The sequence below is a fragment of the Lissotriton helveticus genome, chromosome 5_1 (assembly GCF_964261635.1).
Source record: "Lissotriton helveticus chromosome 5_1, aLisHel1.1, whole genome shotgun sequence".
NCBI classification, from domain to species: Eukaryota; Metazoa; Chordata; class Amphibia; order Caudata; family Salamandridae; genus Lissotriton; species Lissotriton helveticus.
In genome coordinates this window covers 1,955,857,947-1,955,877,208 of record NC_136065.1, presented here as the reverse complement: position 1 = coordinate 1,955,877,208, position 19,262 = coordinate 1,955,857,947, and positions in this window count along the sequence as shown.

Below are 19,262 nucleotides of genomic sequence, written 5' to 3'. Positions count from 1 at the left end.
TTTATGATGAGCAGGGTTTGGCTCCCCGTGTCTCCCAAGGCTTATTGTCAAGGCTGCGTGTTTCGTCAGGGCTGCGCCCGACCTTGATTGTGATGGTGCAGGGCCGGCGCGCAATGCCCCAGTCGTATTTCCAATTGTCTGCTAGGGCCGGGAGGGTGTCTCCACAAGGTGCAGGTTTCACACGCCATTTGGTCGGCGCCTAGCAGTGTGTTTGTCGTCTCTAATTATATCTGGTTATGTCACGGGGAGGGGCCGACTCAAGGGCGGTGCGACCAGTTCCACCGCACCGGATGCTGACTTTGCATGGGGGCACCTGTTTGCTAGTTTATATTGTTTTTAAAAGCACCAGCTGCAGTGTTCCTGCCCTCCAGCAATAATTTTCAGCCAACAATAAAAATGTCGAGCCTATTCCGGTGATTAGTGCTCTTCTTGAAGAGAGAACAAAGTTTTGTCTAGTGGGATGTTTTGATTCATCTTAAGGTAGTGCAGAGGGTTAATATGCCTGCTGCAAAGAATGTGTACCATGCAAATCACGAAATGAACATAACGTAAATCAGTCAGGGGGTTCAGGGGGTTAATGCTTTCGTCAGAGACTTCCTTTTGTTACTTGCAGGTTATAAATTAAAATGCTAAAAAAAACAGTGAGCTATTAACTGTCATCAAAGAACTGAAATGCAGACTTCAAGTATAGATTAGAGCGTATTGATTTTTTCCCTCAGACTTTCAATATCCTAATGTTTTACAAAGTGTTGATTTGGGCAGAAATCAATTCCAATTATTAAAGATAATCCCCTACCATGGACTCACATTTTTAATTCTGAGGGGCAGATCTACAAGGAAGTGCCAAGGCAACGGAAGCCCTTTGGCTGCGCCACGCTGTGGCACTTCCGAAGCACAGGAATGCGACATATTTACAATATTATGTCACATTCCTGTGCAGCCTTGCGCCGGCGCAGGCACCCTTGCACCGTGGTGCAAGGATGCCTGCGTCACAGGGAGATTTTTTTGTGGAGGAAGGAGCACCTTATTGCACAAAAACAATCACAACAGGCATTTTCCTTTTTCAATATGTGCTGTAGAGTGCAGCACGCTTTGAAAGAGGAAAAAACTAGGAGAAAATAAAACATTTATCCTCGTTGCGCCTCGCTACACCTCCGCTAGGGAGGCGTAGCATTGACACGCATTTCCAGATTTACAATTCCTCGTAAATCTGGAAATGTGTCTCGTTCCTTGGGTGTAGTGTGGGATCACCCACAGCAACACCCATGGAACGCCCCTTCCACGCAAAGTGCTGCATGTGAATGGGCCATATTTACAAGGAAAGGAAAAGTCACGCATGGTGGCTTTTCCTCTCCTTGTAAATATGGAGAAGGGAAATGTGCCTCCAGTATGTCACAAAAAGTGACATACTGGTGGCGCAGGGGGCTAGTAAATCTGCCCCTGAGATTGTGCTTCTCCAGAACAAGCCCCCCTAAACTATACTGCCTACCAGTATGGATGACATATAGATCCTACCACTCTGCCTTTTGTAACGTTTCCTATATGAATTACACACTTATGATTGAGCAATGTGTGTGCAATGTAAAGCGCTCTGACACCCTTCACTTTTATGAAATGACATGAGTGACACTATAAAACGAATTAAATGCCTCTGAGTGAGAGTGGTTATGGAGACTGTTAAGGGGTGGTGGTAGTGCAGAAATCCGTTGCGCAGGTGATCATAGGGGGGACACTATAAAACATTGTCGCACTAGGTGCCACCAGTGATAAAGCCTGCCCTGCGGCTGACCGTACTCACAGTGTGAGGCCTGGAGATCACCCGAGGTCCAGTCGCGGCTCCCCATGCAGGCCGCGGTGGTTCTCTTCGATGTAGCTGCACCGTCAGATGTTTTTTGGGCATTGCAGGCAGTTCCTCTTGAGCCTGATTCCTTCTGACGTGTTTCTCCACCGTTTTGTGGAGGGTTTGCCTGCGGATTAATGCGCGGATGTTAAGGGACATCTGCAGAGGTACAGAGCTGTTCTAGGCAGCGACCATTTCCTTCGGCTGCCAGCCACGGCACCATTCTCTATTTCTTAACAGATTTCAACACATGGTGATGTGTCATGTAGTGATCAATTCCTATGCAATTCTCTACTGAAAATGAGTTTTGTTGTTTTCTGAATGTTGCTCTGCTCTACATAACCAAATGGATTGATGCCATGAGTTTCACCAATCAAACGGTACAAACTACTATGCTGAATATAAGTGGCACTAGCAAAAATGGACACATCACTGTTCACATAATGACTAATGCCAAACATCCATCCAAGTAGGGGAAATGTCTGTTTTACAGTTAGCTAGTCCTTGAAATTGTCAATTACATATTTCACCTCTCCACTGTTTTGGGCTGAATTGTTGGAAGATGCCAGGTATACTCCCTAATCACTGCATGAACACATCTGGACACCTAATGACCTACTCATTAGAAGTTGTACTGTTTGAAATTGATTACAGTTAGGGTAATATGTGCAATAACACTAAAAGCGGTCATCACAATAATCTCTTCCTATTTTGTCTTCTAGATATCTACATTGTTTGTCTCTAAAAAGTTGAATGTACAATAAACACTGTTACTAATAAGAATGTTCTCCATTTATTAATAGGTCAAACTGACAGAACAGGCGGGCAGGTACCAGCCATTGAAGAAACCTCCACTCCAGCCCAGGACCAGGTCTTCATTAAGGGCAGCACTCCTGGTGATATAGAGGAGCTTGTGGAACTTCATACATCTGGTCAGTCTGGGCAGACAGCTTCCTGTGGTCCTACAAAATCTGACCCATCTACATCAGCCACAGGAAGGGAGGCCCTCCCACCAGAAGAAACACCTGCAGCCCACTAGTCCCTGCAGCTGTAGCTCCCTGCCACTCACTCCCCACTTTCGTGGCAAGAGACTTCCACTCAGATCAGCTAGAGGTGAGAATGGCAAGACCTTTGCCACCGCCAGCAAGAAACCTCAACGCTAATTTACTCCAGTGTGTGCCTACCATTCACTCTGTGGTCTATTTCTGGACACAATTGCCTTTCTGATGCCAGTAGTATTTTGGACATTGGACGTCAAACAATTTTGGCTCACCAACCATGGTTTCATGTGCCACTACTTCTACACTTTTTGCTTTGCTTATGTTATGTTCACCCTCTTTATTTTCATAACGTTTACTACAACAAAGTAAAAACAAAATCATAGACAAGAATTGTATATCTCAACTCTTACAATGCATTTGTTTTATTCCATCATAACTTAACAATGACAAACATCAAAATGTTGTGTACACAGAAGATTTGCAAGTAGGTAATGTTTATTACAATGTTCCCCAAACATGACTCCAAATAATGTCATACCATTCAATCATCAACTATTAAGTTTATTCAATTTGACCAATAATTGTCTGTCAACATATCATTTCAGAACAATCCATACATGACACTAATACTCAGTGCCAATTTACACAGTTCCAGACATTGCCAACATGGAAGAAGGGGAAATATAAAAAAACAATCAGATTGAATGGGCAAATTATCATTAACTCATGTCAACTGGAGCCATATCTTCTGGCTCACATAAGGAATCCAACATCAATTACACCAATAGAGAAAAACATGGCTTAACTACATTTTGAATACACAGGATCATTACAATCCACTGTTCAGTATCTGGTAGAATATCACAACTGAGTTGCAGTGGTGTGCCACAAGAAGTATGTCCTACAATGATGAAACACATCACAGCTACATACATGCTACCCACAATGAGGATTTTGCCAATTGGAAGGGAGATGACCATAATTTGGCTACTCCACCACATGTGGTTTGAGCTAATGATGGCACATATATAGCCTCAGTGCCAACACATGACAGCGAACAAGTCCAATGTAATCTTCAAATCCTCCATTCAATCATAAGTCAAGTTGCCTTGGTACCAAATTTGTACACCCAAAGTCTGGGTCTGTTTCCTAGGATCAATCCAGGTTCCCTTTGTACTTAGGTACAGCACCAAATACCTTTATTTGTCACAACTCTGAAATGCCCACATGAAGATGACATGGTAAAAAAAAAAAAACTAAAAAGAGATTAAAGCCAAAAGATTACCAATCAGTCAGTCTGGTCAGAAGTCAATTTTTGGAGGACACAGTTCCACAAAACAATGTGAAAGACACAATATATCAGGATACAGTTGTCAATGTGTAAAAAAAAAAGCCTGCATGTCAAAAAATATGGATTACGCCTTTTTTAACATAAGATTAGATTTCATTTGCAATACTGCACAAAAAAATGGGCAGACCCATGTGAGAGGTACGTAACGCAGTCGGCTGTTGTTTTAGGACTTTGCCGTACACATAACAGAATGGCAATTATAATAATGTATTACAGTGTCTACAACCGGAATGACAAAATTATGTTGGTGCAATGTCTTTGTAATGTCCTGTCTGTCCAGAGCACTCACATGTTCTACTGCATGTACACATCATCATCTCAGAATTTGTACCATACGTTGTGAAAACCTGATTCCACATTAGAACTACCTACCTGACAATAATGTCACTTTCTCATAACTCTATTATTACAGAATGGATTGCAAGAGGTGACCATTTCCACAATTACTCAGGTTTGTAAGTACAAACAACGTTCTTCCACTTGCCATAGTGCACATGTTTAATTTGTTTTTTGGCCCTAATAAAAGCCACACTGACCCATCGAGGCATGAAAACAGATGGCTGAAACATGTTGCCCACACTAAAGATAAGTAGGATCAACTAATATGCTACAATTATCCATCATAGTTTTTAACAGGGACTGAGACCTCCAATATTAAAAATTCACGGTTGATGATAGGAGATCCTGAAGCCAGTTTTAATACCATTTCTCACTAACACACACTTACAGTCACAGATCACAAAATGAATCCAGCTCCACTGTAATCAGGCGTCGTAGCACACCCTGGACGCATTCGGCAACTGGGGTGGGAACCCAATGATGAAGAATGTCACCAACTAGGTTGATGAGGGATGGTTCTTTTAAAACACTCTGTGGGTTCCAAGGTACTTCACCTTAAAGATTATGAGAAAGTGGTCTTTGGAACAGTAGGAAAGTAGGTAGCAAACTAGTTCTTCTGTGGTTGTATTATTTAATCAACAAACCACTTTGATATGAATTTCCCTGAACTTGCCCTTCTTAACAATTGCCCACCACATACTCTCATCATTATATCGATAGCTTGAATGGTGTAAGTGATAACATGTACAGATGGACTAACACTCATGAGAAGATGTCAATTACATCTTGACGCGAGTCAACTCCTTACTCTTCACCACTATTATCTTCAATTATCATTTCAGGATCCTCACCCAGAAGCTCTTCATGGTCTCCATCCTCTGCGATGTAAGGGATGTTTCATTGCACTGTGATGTTGTGGAGCATGCACCCTTAGTGGGTGAGTAGAGAAGGGCTCCACCAGTTTTGTCCAGACAACGAAATGTGGCCTTTAAGAGCCGAAAGCCTGCTCCACTGGCCGGCGTGTTCTTCAATAGGCCTCATTGAAATGGACTTCCCCCGGTGTTTTTGGATTCCTCAGGGGTTTCCGATTCTAGTAGACCTGTTCCCTGCCGTGTGTTGGCACTGAGGCAATATGTGTGCCATCAATTGCTCCAATCACATGTGGTAGGCGACCCAAACCATAGAAGGATGAAGCTGTTGATGTGTCTCATCACTGAAGAAAGTATTTCTTGTAGCCCACCACTGAAAGGTGGTGTGGACATTCAACCAGATGCTGCCACAGTGTATTGGAAGGATCCATTGGGCACAAAATAGAGTATTGCCATGAGTTTCACAATTGGTGTAATAGATGTGAGATTTCTGTTGTGAGGCTGAAAATCTGGCTCCAGTTGACTACATAAATCCACTATTGTTTGCACATTCAATCTGAACTTCTTTATTATATGCCTTTCCTCTATGGTGGCAAGGTCTGGAAATGGATGTTACACCTGAGGTTGTCATCTACTCATTCTCCCAGGGTTCCTATGTCTGGATTTGAGAAAAAGTTGCACATTTGTAACATTTTCCACTCCAATATAAGAGATAATTAGCACTAAAGCCATGTAGTTCTACAAAATAGAGATATTGTTACTACAAAATAAAAGAAAACATTTGCTTGTTGTCATTTATCCTTAAACATTTCATTTATAGTCTAAAATAAATATCAATATAATAAAATGTGTAAATAACCCCTTTCAAATTTATAATTTACACATATTACTTTTTTATAATGTTGCCTGTCAAAATATAACATCAAGAGAGGTGTAAACAACACAGGTCAAATATCTAGTTTTCTACACTACATGTAAATGTAGTTTTTAAATAAATGAGTGCCCATTGAAGTTAAATTATGTAAACAAAATAGCCCCCATTTTGAGTGGTGGTGACACACTTAACAGTCACAAACACACACTTTTGAACATCTAAAATGGCGGCTGCCTGACCTCGCCGATTGAACATTTGGAAGCACCGGTGGAATTGACACCGTACTGGATGGTATACTCCACTCATAAGCTAATGTTTGTGAAAGCAATGTACGAAGGTCAATGGTCGTCTCCGCGTATTGTGTATGTCGCATACACGTACCCGGCGATGGTTAAAAAAGCTAATTTGCCTCCTCACACTGCTGCAATCAAGACCTTCACCACCTTTGCTGCTGTTTCTCACCTCTGGGAGCAGCCATGCCAGGTGCCAGAGGAGCTGGAGTTGATGGCAAAGGAGGACCTTTCCCTGTATCGCTATCTCTATGGATCACCAGAGGAACAGGTACATGTTTGTAATACATATGTGAATCTGCCTAACTTGCCATTTTCAATTTGCACACGCTACAATATCCCTTTGAGTTTCAGAGTGAAACGTAGTGATTGTGGTTTGTCACATAATATGGTCCTTACATAGGACACTGATGTTAGGGATTTGTATGCACTCTCCAATGTCAAATAAACAACACCATCAATATGTGTTGTGTGTTTAAAGCCCTAAATTCATATTGCTGCATATGAGGTGATCTTTGTATGTATATGTTTGATGTGCTAGTGATAAGTTGCCAAATAACATCATAGCAAATAGTGAACACATCATATACTCTTAACACCAGGAGATATATATGTACTGTGTAAAAAACTATAGAAAATAAAGTTAGCTGTGTGTGTAGTCCCACAAACCACTCCTAGATCAGGGCTCTCCAAAATATCGTTTGGGAGCTACCAGTATTTCCCAGACCCCTTCAGAGTAGCACATAGCCTTGAGGTCACTTATTGGATGGGCACAATGTGACCCTTCTAATGTAAAAGTTGAGGAAAGCCAGTGTTCATGTGACATCATGATCAGGCTGCAGATGGCAAGGCCTTCTCATTGAGCAGTGCTCATTCAGAATCATGGTCCAGGCTGGGGCTGAGTCGCTGGGTCATACAACTGATGCACTGAGGTACAGCTTGCAGGTCAGACTTTGAGGTGTGCTTTAAAAATGCAGCTGAATGCTTTAAAATGGACAACATTTGAAAGTGAGAGTTCACTGACTTCTTGAGCTAACACTTATTTTCAATTGACTTCCATTTCAAAGAATGTCATTCCCACATTTCAGGCTCCTTATTCTCAGTAGCCACAATTCACTGTGTCATGTTCAGTAATGTTTTGCCTTCAGCAGTTCAAAATATTTAGCACTGATCAGAAGTAGGTCACATCACAGCTTATGTAGGGGCCATTGGGCAAGATGATGTTACAGGCCTGGATTTCTGGTGTTAGACCATGACATGGGATGAGGATGGGCAACAAGTCACTATTAAAGTGAGTATGAGGATATCGGTTTAGGTCAGCATGTGACAATAGACATTTTGTATGATAACTTATGATTTATGCTTGTGACAGTTGTAGACAATTGATGTGACAGCAATACAAACATTGTTTGTTAATTCCATTCATGTATCCTCACAGGTCAACACGCATCAGAAGCGTGACAAGTGGAAGGCCATCCCCAGTAACCCTGGGGGTCTACCGGCTCACACCATCTACGCCACTCTATTTTGACCCGCTACGACACTCTATTCCACTCTATGACACTTTACTCGATACCACTCCACTCTACTTCCTTCCCCTCTACGCCACTCCACTTCAAGACACGCTACTCCACTCTACGACAGACACTCTATTTCTTTCTACAACACTCTACTCTATGCCACACCACTCTATGCCACTCTATGACACTCTACTCCATTCTAAATCACTCCAGGCCATTCTACATCACTCCGCTCTACACCACTCCATTGTACTTCATGACACTCCACTCTACACCACTTCACTCAGTGCACTCCATTCCACGCTACTCCACTCTATGCTACTCCACTCCACGTCATGCCACTCTCCTCCATGTCACTAACTTTTAGCCACGGTAAAAACACATGGCTAAACGCATTGGCTCAGCCAATAGCTCTTGCTTAGGCAAGAACTATTGGCTTTGCCAATGCTTTTTTTTAAAGGTACTCAAGACCCAGGGACAGAGAGAACATACCCTAAAATGGAATTTGCACCATTGTTCTTAAAGTTGGGGCCACCCTATCAGATCTTTTGGTCCCTTAGGGCTGAAAAAGTTGTATGGAGAAAAAGCTCTCTCAGGCGATCAGATTTTCTTTTTTTTATTTACAGTATCGTGGGACTCCCCCAGAACACTGTCCAGATATACCTCCTTTTTACCCCTTTTAAGGACACCCCACACAGTTAAACATAATTTTTTTTTAAAACAGCTGATCAAATTTACACCAAATCATGACAAGCATGGTTTCTGAGTAAAATTCGAACTTTCTGCCAATTTGTGGATTATCCATTCAGCCATTTTTTCTGTATCCCTTCCCGAAATTTTCTGTGGAAATTAAATGTTTCTCAGCCCCCGCGTAATGATTCATCATATAACTTTTTTCGATCATAAAAGTACACATCACAAGAAAGATAAAATACAAAATGTAAAAAATTTGTTTTAAATTACATAAATACCATAAAATAGTTAAAAAACAGGAATAATAAAAGCAGATAATATGTACAGTGCATCATACAATACATTTGGAGTGCATACTAGTATGTGGAGACCATAGACCATTACTCTGCTTGTGCCGGTGGTCAAGATTCTCAACACCTCAAGGCCAACCAATCTACATAGCGGAATTTTCATTATTTTCCTCAAGGGTTTATAGTATGGACAGAAAAAGAGTAAATGCACAATGGATTCTGGACTGGCATCGCGTGCAAGGCAAAGATCATCATTAAAAGCATTACAACACCACTTTATATAAAACAGTTTTGTGGGTAAGGTTTTGTAGCGAAACTGAAATAATAGTTTACGTGCCAGAGGGGGGACTATTTTATCAATAGTATCCTCAAAACAGGAGGCAGGTTTAACATTTAGGAATTCATTAGTCAAGCATCCTTCAGTTTTTGCCTAGCCCTTGGTGTGATGGCCAGACTTTACGGGTTTGTCCAAAACCCCTCCATCCCAAGCCTCCCCAGTACATCCCTCAGAGAGCTAAACCACGGGATCAAAGTTACCTGGGTGAATTACAAGAGGCCAGTTAGTGCCTCTCGATAGGACATGAGCTCATTCACGGACCACAGCCTGTTCCTGAACATGAGAAGTTTATAATTCAGTTTATGGGAAAGCTGTCTCTGGGCAAGGTCTAGGTAAAGGTATGTCAGGGGGTACTAGAAGGTAGGTCAACCAGGGATCTGATAAAATGATTTTCAGTGGTAGACAAACCATTAGTATTACCCGTGCCCAAGAGTTCTGCTCCATAGAGGACCCCCCAGGACCTTGATATTATAGATTTCCAAGGCTGGAGCTAACTGCCTGGACAGGGTTTTCCTGTGGATTTTAGTAATGTGGGCAGGCTGTTGGATTAGTTATAGTTTCACTTTCTTGATGTGGGCAGCCAAGTGTATTGTTGAGGTCAAGCGAATACCTAGATAATCAAAAGTATCAACTAGCTCCAGTTTGCTACTACCAACTAACACAAGTCTTTTAGAGGGATTGGCCATTCCTCTTGTAAAAATCCGGTATTTAGTTTTTGCCTCATTAAGCACCAGGCGCCGTTCATCACAAAACTTAATAAAATCATTAAAGAGTTGTTGTAGACTCTGCAGTGTTTTAGAAATTAGGAGGGTGTCGTCAGCGAAAGGAAGACCAGGAACTTTTCTTGCGTTGATTTTTGGAGCATCGCACCCATCTCTGTCTAACAAGTCGACCACCCCGTTAATAAAAAGAGAAAAACATGTGGGGGCTAACACACATCCCTGTCTCACTCCGTGCTGGACTGGAAAGGTTTCTGTAACTTTATTGTTCTCCCCCACCTCACCTGTACAGTTTTTGATGAATGTAATCTGATTAGACCATCTAAAAGGTTTCTAGGTAAACCCAACTCTCAATAGGCTAGCTCGCGGGACTAGATCAAACGCAGACTGTAGATCGACAAAGCCCACGTAGAGCTTCCCTCCCTTAACTGCCACTTCCTTCCAGTAAATGCAAAGGAGGTTAAAGGCCTGGTCCAAGGTACTTGTTTTTGAGCTGAAGCCAGCTTGATAATCACGCAGGATTTGAGACTCTAGGATCCGACCCTGGATCCTTCGTAGGAATTTATTACAGAAGATTTTCTGAAGAGTCAATAAGGCTTATAGGCCTATAGCTAGCCGGATTTGCTCTGTCCCCCTTTTTATAAATAGGGACTATTTCTGCTATTTTCTAAGAAGGGGGAATAAGAGTACCAGACAGAATTGAGTTGGTAAGCAAATTTATGTAAGAGCCCCAGAGGACTATGTCCTCTCTATTCAAGTCGCTAAGGATTCTGTCAGGGCTGGGGCGTGGGCTGGGACGCACAAACGAATTGCTGCTTGCGTTTCCTCCATAGTAAAGTGCAGAACAGCACCCTTATCACCAGGCACCTCCCCCCACCACTCACTGGCTTCCTTTACTACAGTGTTGCCCAATTCATAAAGGTAACCATAATGTGCTACCTACTCCTCAGGCTGGAATGTAAATTCCAGGGCTCTCTTATTGCCCTTGAGCCAGTACGCAGCTTTACTCCAGAAGGTTTTGGAATCCTTGGCTAACAGTGCCCCCTGCAAGGAAGACAACAACGAGCCCTCCCACTCCTTCTTTAATGTCTCGATTGCCTGCCTATACTTAGCTCTACATATCACAACCTCAGGGTGTACTTTCTGTTTTACTTCACGTACAAGAGCCCATTTCGCTGTGCTGCAATCTTGGTTGAACCAGGAAACCTGAGGAGTTGACCTCTGTTGAATGCCGTTTGCTACCTTTTTTTGAGCATTACACAGCTGTCTTGGCATGTTCCTGATCTCAATGTATAGTGCCTCATGGCGAGTTCCCAGAATCTCCACAACATTTTTAATAGGGTGTTTGGCTAGCTCCTCTAATACCAGGCAAACTTTGGCCTTAGTTGTGCTTAAGGCCCCCGGATGTTTCTCCACCCAGTCCCATCTGATCGATCTCTGGTTGTTCGTAATTGAGAGGACACCCAGGTCAGGGCTAGCCCTAATGTCGGGTTCAAGAGTGCCCTGTTTAATCAAGGTAAGGGCTAGGGCATTATGGTCACTGTTGGCTCTTTTGACTACTGTCGTATCTTTGACTAAATGCCAAAGTTTAAGGGAGACCAGACAGTAGTCTATAATACTTTCATGATCAGGTCTGTTGAAAGTAAAGTCCCCTTTTGATTCAGAATTAGTTCTCACGTTTGTGGCTCTCAAATCGTGCTGCAAGGTTAGAGCCAGCACCTGGGCTCCCCTCTTTGTCCACCTGACTGTAGGGAGATCTAACTGTGGGATTTGCCACTCACAATCCCAGTCCTCTGTCAGATCTGGTGGGATGGGGCGAGGGGTTGAAATGTACAATTAAAATTACCCGCCACTAGTACAGGGACATTATCTGGGAAATGGGACAGGGCGAGATCTACTATGTGAATCGTGTTGGTTTCCTCCGAGCCCCGCACCACCCTATTGTATACATTAAAAATCCTAGTTTTCCAACCACTGTAAAGAATAAGCTCAAACGTTAGTATGTCTTGAGATTCAACATGAAGGAGCTTGATTTTGGACCCCAGTGCAATTTTAACCCGTACTGCTAGCCCACCCGAGGGAATACCCAACTCCTTCCTGGTGGCATTGATAGCATGAGCAGAGAAGCCACTTCTGTGTGGGGTATAGAAGCTTTAGGTTTCTAGGAATATGATATCATCAAAGGAGTCAACAAAGGAACACCATTCTGGGTCAACTAAAGCTTAGAGATCCCTGCCACATTCCAAACAAGAACTATTAAAGAGTGGTCAACGGGATCCCCCTTCCACAGTCCCAGAAGTGGTGACAACCACGCCGCTGTTTGCATCCGCAACAGTACACTCGCAGTGCGCATCATGGGTGGGAATCAAGTATAGAGGTGCCAGGATTTTTGCTAAAAGTGGGTTTGGTAATAGCCCTACCGATACTCGGTTATTGACTTAACCCCTTGCATGCTGATGACGGCCCCCAGCCGTCATGCACTACGGCGCTCATGTGCTGATGACGGCTGGGGGCCGTCATAAACCCGCCCACTTGCGATTCTGCCGCCCAGGCGCAGAATCGTGGCCGCATGGAAGGAGTTAATGGATCATCCAAAAACATTTTAGGGAGGAGCTGAGTTGAATGAACTTTGTTTTGAAAAGTTTTGTGAAGATTTGTCAAAGGCACCAAAGCTATTTTCAAATTCCAAAATCGCTCTTCCTGCCATGCGCCCCCTCCCCTATACATTTAAATGCACCAACACCTGGGAACTGGCACCACAAGGAGAGCTTTTTAAAAAAAAAATTTATCTGGATTTACGGATCCTCTGGGAATTTGTGACAATTTTTTAAAAATCGATTTTAGCCCCGGGACCACCCCACCAGGCTTAGGAGGGCAGGGTATCCCTACCCTGCTCCCTTATATATATTTTAACTTTTATTTCAGGACTGAGTTCCGAGTCCTGAGTCCGAAAATGGCAGCCGCCACATCTTGTTGATCTGTTGGCAGCTAATCTGGTCTTTTCTTTAGATCTGTCAGGTCCACGGATCCTCCACAGCATGAAATTTATGAAGTTTTTTAAGCTTAAGTATTGAAAAACTATTGAAAGAAGTTACACTAAATCACAAAATGCACACTTTCTGCACTAAGATCTAGCTTTCTACTAAATGTTGTGTAAATCCTTTCAGCCATTTGGGCTGCAGCTGTTTCTAAAAATGAATGGGGGAAAACATGTTTTGGGACTCCCCCCCTTTTTCGCAGCCCCCAATTGATGGATAACCCTGAAACTTTCCAGGAAGGAACTGAAATGGAAAAAAACGTTTTGGGGAACGTTTAGTGAAGATTAATCAAATGGCGCCAAAGTTAAAAGCAAAACAAAAATGTTTCTCCTATGGAAACGTGGACCTAACAAAAACTACCCAGTAGTGACCGCCACTAATCCTAAAAGTTTGGGAGTGATTCGTCAAGCAGGGGCCGAGAAAAAAGGGGGTCCCAAAACGTGTTTTCCCCATCCAATTTTCCATAGGAACCTTTAATCGCAGCTACAGCCCGAACTGCTGAACGGAATTGCACCAAATGTGGCTAAGAGGTAGTCCTTGGTTCACACTAGTGCATTTTGGTTAAATGGTGTAAATCTGTTCGGTAGTTTTTTAGATATTAAAGGAAAAAAATACATATATATCTTTGCGGAGCCTAACAACACATCTCATCGTGAGATCTGATTGGCTGTCAGCACTTCATCCGCGAAGTGTTGGCAGCCATCTTGGGACCAATATACATGATAGCACCTCATTAAAAAGCATTGCAGTTAATAGAAGGTTTTAAGACTTTAGTTACATTATAAATCATTTGTTGATGGTACCATACTCTGTTTAGGAATTGTGGTGTGTTCCAAAGGTGATTTTACCATGTGAAAAAGCCTTCTGCTGGGATATCATGAATCATGTTCGAGAGAAAACTATTTTCTCATGCTTTTCCCACAAAGGTTTGGAAGTTGATCTCTAAGCTAAACTGAGAGCATATTTTCTGTAAATTCACATTATCTTTCTCAGTCATGTGAGAATGATGTCTGACATTATCAGTAAACATGTACATCCAACAAGGGCAGAGATTGTCAGTTGATTCCTTTGTGTTCTACTGCAGCTTCCCAGAGTGTTCTAAAGAACAACTAGAGTGCTAACAGCCTTACTTATGACAAAAGTATAGCATACCTGTCTCCCAAGATGGCCGCCAGAGACAAAAGAGCCCAAATGTAGCACAAATATCACCCAGATGTAGCCCAAGTATAGCCCAATGACAGAATGTCCCAGAGTGTTCTAAAGAACAAGTAGAGCGCTAACAGTCTTACTTATGACAAAAGTATGGAACACCTGAAGCCATCTTGATTGGAATAAAGTGGTTACACTTAAAACATTTAATTTGCAAAGGAACAAAATGAGGGGCTTCATTTTGCCATAGAAATTATGATTAGTGCTGCAGAAAGAAAAATTAGGGCACATCTTGACTTCTCAAATCCTCTACTATTTCATTAAAAAATTCTAACACGCAGACTAAAACATGCACTTTGAATACCAGCAGCTGACTTCCCTGATGAGCAGTAGCTTTACTACAGTGATCTAATGAGCAACTAGAGTGCTAACATTCAGAATTTATCGCAAATGTGTGACACATCTGAATGCCCTCTTGATGGAACCAAAGTAAACAAGCATTGAAAATGCAATAGGTATCGCCCTTGTTTAAGTTAAAGCAATTCTGTTTGCAATTAGGTGGCTTTTTAGCTTTGCCTTTATTAGAGTTTTTCAAACTTTCATGTACATAACATGCATATGTATGCATATATGTATATGTATATGTATGCATGCATTTATTTTTGTATTTATAAAGATATGCAGATTATATACATGTTTATATATGTATGTATATATATATTCACTGAAAAAACCATAGGTTATAGACCATATATAGTTAGGAATTAGCATTTAAAAAACCTTATTTTACTCACACAAAACCATTGAAATTCCATATATAGTTAGTTGCACTAACTATATATCGCGCACCCGCAATCCACTGCTGATCATATCACATATTACATCATTCATGACATGGTCAGTGACATCACTGATGACATCACTGATGACATCTCAAATGACATCACTGATGACATCTCAAATGACATCACTGATGACTACATCCAGTGACTGTATAATTCTGTAAAGTTAAAATATGTCTTACATATTGAAGAATGAGTGGATGTATAAGTGTCTTGATGAAGGATTTAGTAGGGGCATGGCTGACTGTATGAGTGACTGATTAAATGTGTCTCACTGAGTGCATGGGTTAGTAACTAAACTGTCTTAATTTGTGCATCATTATGTCTGTTGTTCTGTAAACTGCTGCATGTGTTGATCATTAGCTATATGATTAACTGTATGGGTTATTGATTGGTTGCCCAAGCATTTGTATGGGAGACTGAGTGTGTGTGTGGGTGGCTGGGAGGTGTATGACTCTCTGCATAGATGTGTGAGCAGTTGATTGACTAGATGTATGGGTTCAAAAGTGCATGTGGAAACAGCTGTATGGGCGGTTGACTGTGTGCATGAGTGTATTGGTGAGTGAATGGATATCTCAGTGCTACATGTCAAAGTAAGTACATATGTAAAACACAGTACATGTGAGAGTTGACATATATAAATAACTGTGCATAAGAGCCAGTGAATGTGTGAGTGGCTGTATGGATCATTGTGAACTTGTATCCAGGATTGTATAAGTGAGTAAATATGTTTTAGTATATGTTTGAATAAGTAAGGTGTGTATAACTGTATAGTTGAGGAAATGGAGGTGTGATTGATTCTTTGCATGACTGACTAAGTGTCTGAGTAACTCCATGGATGAGTGACAGTCTATGAGTGTCTGTTTACACTGAGTGTATCTAAGGTTATATTAGAGTCTGAAGAGGTTCATCGTATTATCACATGAATGATGTCATCAGTGATGTGATCAGTAATGTCAAATGAGATGTCATCAGTGATGTCATCAGTGATGTCCTTTGAGATGTCATCAGTGATGTCATCAGTGATGTCATTTGAGATGTCATCAGTGATGTCATCAGTGATGTCATTTGAGATGTCATCAGTGATGTCATCAGTGATGTCACTGACCATGTCATGAATGATGTAATATGTGACATGATCAGCAGTGGATTGCGGGTGCGCGATATATAGTTAGTGCAACTAACTATATATGGAATTTCAATGGTTTTGTGTGAGTAAAATAAGGTTTTTTAAATGCTAATTCCTAACTATATATGGTCTATAACCTATGGTTTTTTCAGTGAATTTTCAAGGTTTTGTAAATGCTAATTCCTAACTATATATGGTCTATAACCTATGGTTTTTTCAGTGAATTTCAATGGTTTTTTAATAGCAAATATCATAAGCTGTCGAATGTCAAGTACGTGGTAAGTGAAAACATTTTCGTGTTTATGCACACTGATCTGCTTTGAATGATGCCCCCCCCCCTCATTTCTATTAGGAGTACTCTCTCTTTGCACATAGTGAAGAGTAGTTAACGCAGGCCTTTGCCCCCGTTGTAATACGTCGTGCCTGCTTCTCTCTCCATTTGATTGATTGTTATCCAAGTATTTACTGTTTTAGAATTGGTTCTCTTTGGTTCATTCTCTATTTACAAACAAACACAGAGTCGCAATACTCTGTTTAGTCTTTGCAGATAACGAAAAATCGTGTAAAAAAAAAAAGAAAAGGAATCGAGCAAAATCAGTAGGCCACTAATGGGATCTCTTTTTGACCTCGCTAAAATAGAAACATTAGGAACAACCCCTCATGACAAATACAAAACTAGTGAGATGAACTGAACTCCACACAATGATGGCTGCAAAACAGCTCGGCTCCGCCACCCACCCCGCCCAAAATAACGATAAAGAGCGGCTGCCATGATTGGTTGCGGAATGGCCACGACGGAGCTACGAAATGGTGCTGCTCTCATGCTAACCCCAGCTTCAGTCTGAAACATCCAGAAACACTGTAGACTACCAATTCGATCAGTTCCGGTAGCGCCCCAATGTAACCCGGTAGAGAAGAACTAGCCCTCCCCTCTTTGACTGATGGTTCTTGTTGCCTGTCCCTTCTGTTGTCATTTAACAGAACTATTTAGCCTGCTGAAAGGGGTTGTGTTCCGACCGCTGGTTGGTGGAGACATTTTGACTATATTCTGGACCTGCGTTGTCGCGTAATGCGTCATATGATGCGCCGCGTTAGCGCATCCGGAAGTCATCCGGGGCGCGCAGCGCGTAACGTAAGCATAACAAGTCATGTGACTTGTTAATAAAACTTTTCATTGGTTCATTTTACTTTTCTTATTCTAATGATGAAAGGCTTGGTCATATGACCTAAAAATTACGCTTTTTATTACTTCCGAACATTATTTTTTCTTAAATATATGTTATAATGTTCCAGGCTAATGTACTTTCCCGGAAAATTTACAACTGTCCTGCAAGTAAAATATATTCTTTTTTCGAGAAAAAGAGCATTTCTTCGTCCCATGACGGAGCCGTTGAGCAAAAGAGGGTCGACCTGCTGTCTTAGTCGCCGATACGCCTGAATATGAGATTCTTATCGATCACTTTATGTTGCAGGAGTAGAAAACACAACAGCCCTTGACCATTTATCTTTACTGCGTTCCTTCGTATTATACCTTTTACCCTTCATGTAATTGGTCTGCTTTATTTCACTTGCCTTTTAATGATTCTAAAACAGTGACTATTATTAAAAACTTTACCAATGTATATACTACTACCATGTTTTCTTTTAAAAACCTTTATTGTGAAAATTTCATTATACAAATACGAGCCTATAACCACGTGGGCCGGCCACGGAGCAAACTGTAATCGTATATGATGAGTAGACATTTACACTGTAGAGGAACGTAACGGGCGGGCCATTAGGTTGCAAGAACTAAGGTGTCTAACAGTTACGGAATCGGTGGACGTACATTTTATAATTAAAATACGACAGGGCCAGTTACAATAAAATTATCTACATATACATTTGCGGGCAAGTACCATGGGTGACGTTAATTCGAACTTTCAATAGTACAGTAATCAATAACACATCAGAACTTAATATCAATAGGGATGTCGAAATATTCAATCAATTCTCGTCCCCGCCTGCCATGTGCTTCAAAACTGCATACGTATCTCGTGATTTCAAGGTTCTGCAACCAGTACACAACAAGGAGTTACGAGTCCCATTTATTCCGGCGCCATTTTGGGCGAGGACGGGCAGGTCCAGGATATAGTCAAAATGTCTCTACCAACCCTCGACTATGATGATGTTCATATGCTGTATTTATTAGAGTAACACTCATCTGTCCACATGAAATTAATTTGCCACAATCTAAACATGTCATTTTAATCTTTCCAAAGTTCTTCTAAATATTTGGGACCGTTTCCCTTGCCTCTGATGCTGTCAGTGCCACTTCTTTGATGAATGTACTAGCAGGTCAGGGGTTCTCCTCCAAATCTCTCTTTTATGCAGCACTATAATTAATTGGTGCCACCTCTCCATATGACGATGCATGGTATAGTTACCATAACTATATTTTTTTTCGGTTCCTCTGGAGAGTTCATCGTGGCAGATGAAGCGTGTAACGTACCGGACATTTACCTTTTTTTGCATGTACAGGAAAGGAAAAAAAAATCGAGCGTCCGAGTTCTAAGGTGTCCCAGGTCCATTTTAGTGGACCAGGCCCAAATCCAAAGAACAGGCCGCCATTTTGAGAGTCCTGTTGCAGCCGCCTGTCGCTGTAGCATCAAGAGCAGCCGAAACTCAGCTGAATGGCAACTGAAACGGTAAAGGGGCGCCCCACTACAGCAGACGAGCCTCCACCTAGGAAGGCCCGTTCACGCCGCCTCCCCCCCCCCCTTCGGGCACCCCACGCCGTTATTCGGAGCAGTATTGTAGGATGGCCACACCAGTGCGGCAACTTGCTAGACATCACCTCGGTGGTAACCGAATCTCAACGCCTTGTGGTGTCTTCTATTCAGAAAACATTGTTATGCTGCCTTCGACCTATTCGCCGCAAGTGCGCACACAACTCAACTGCATAGCTTGCTAGACACCACCTCGGTGCCATCCGGATCTTG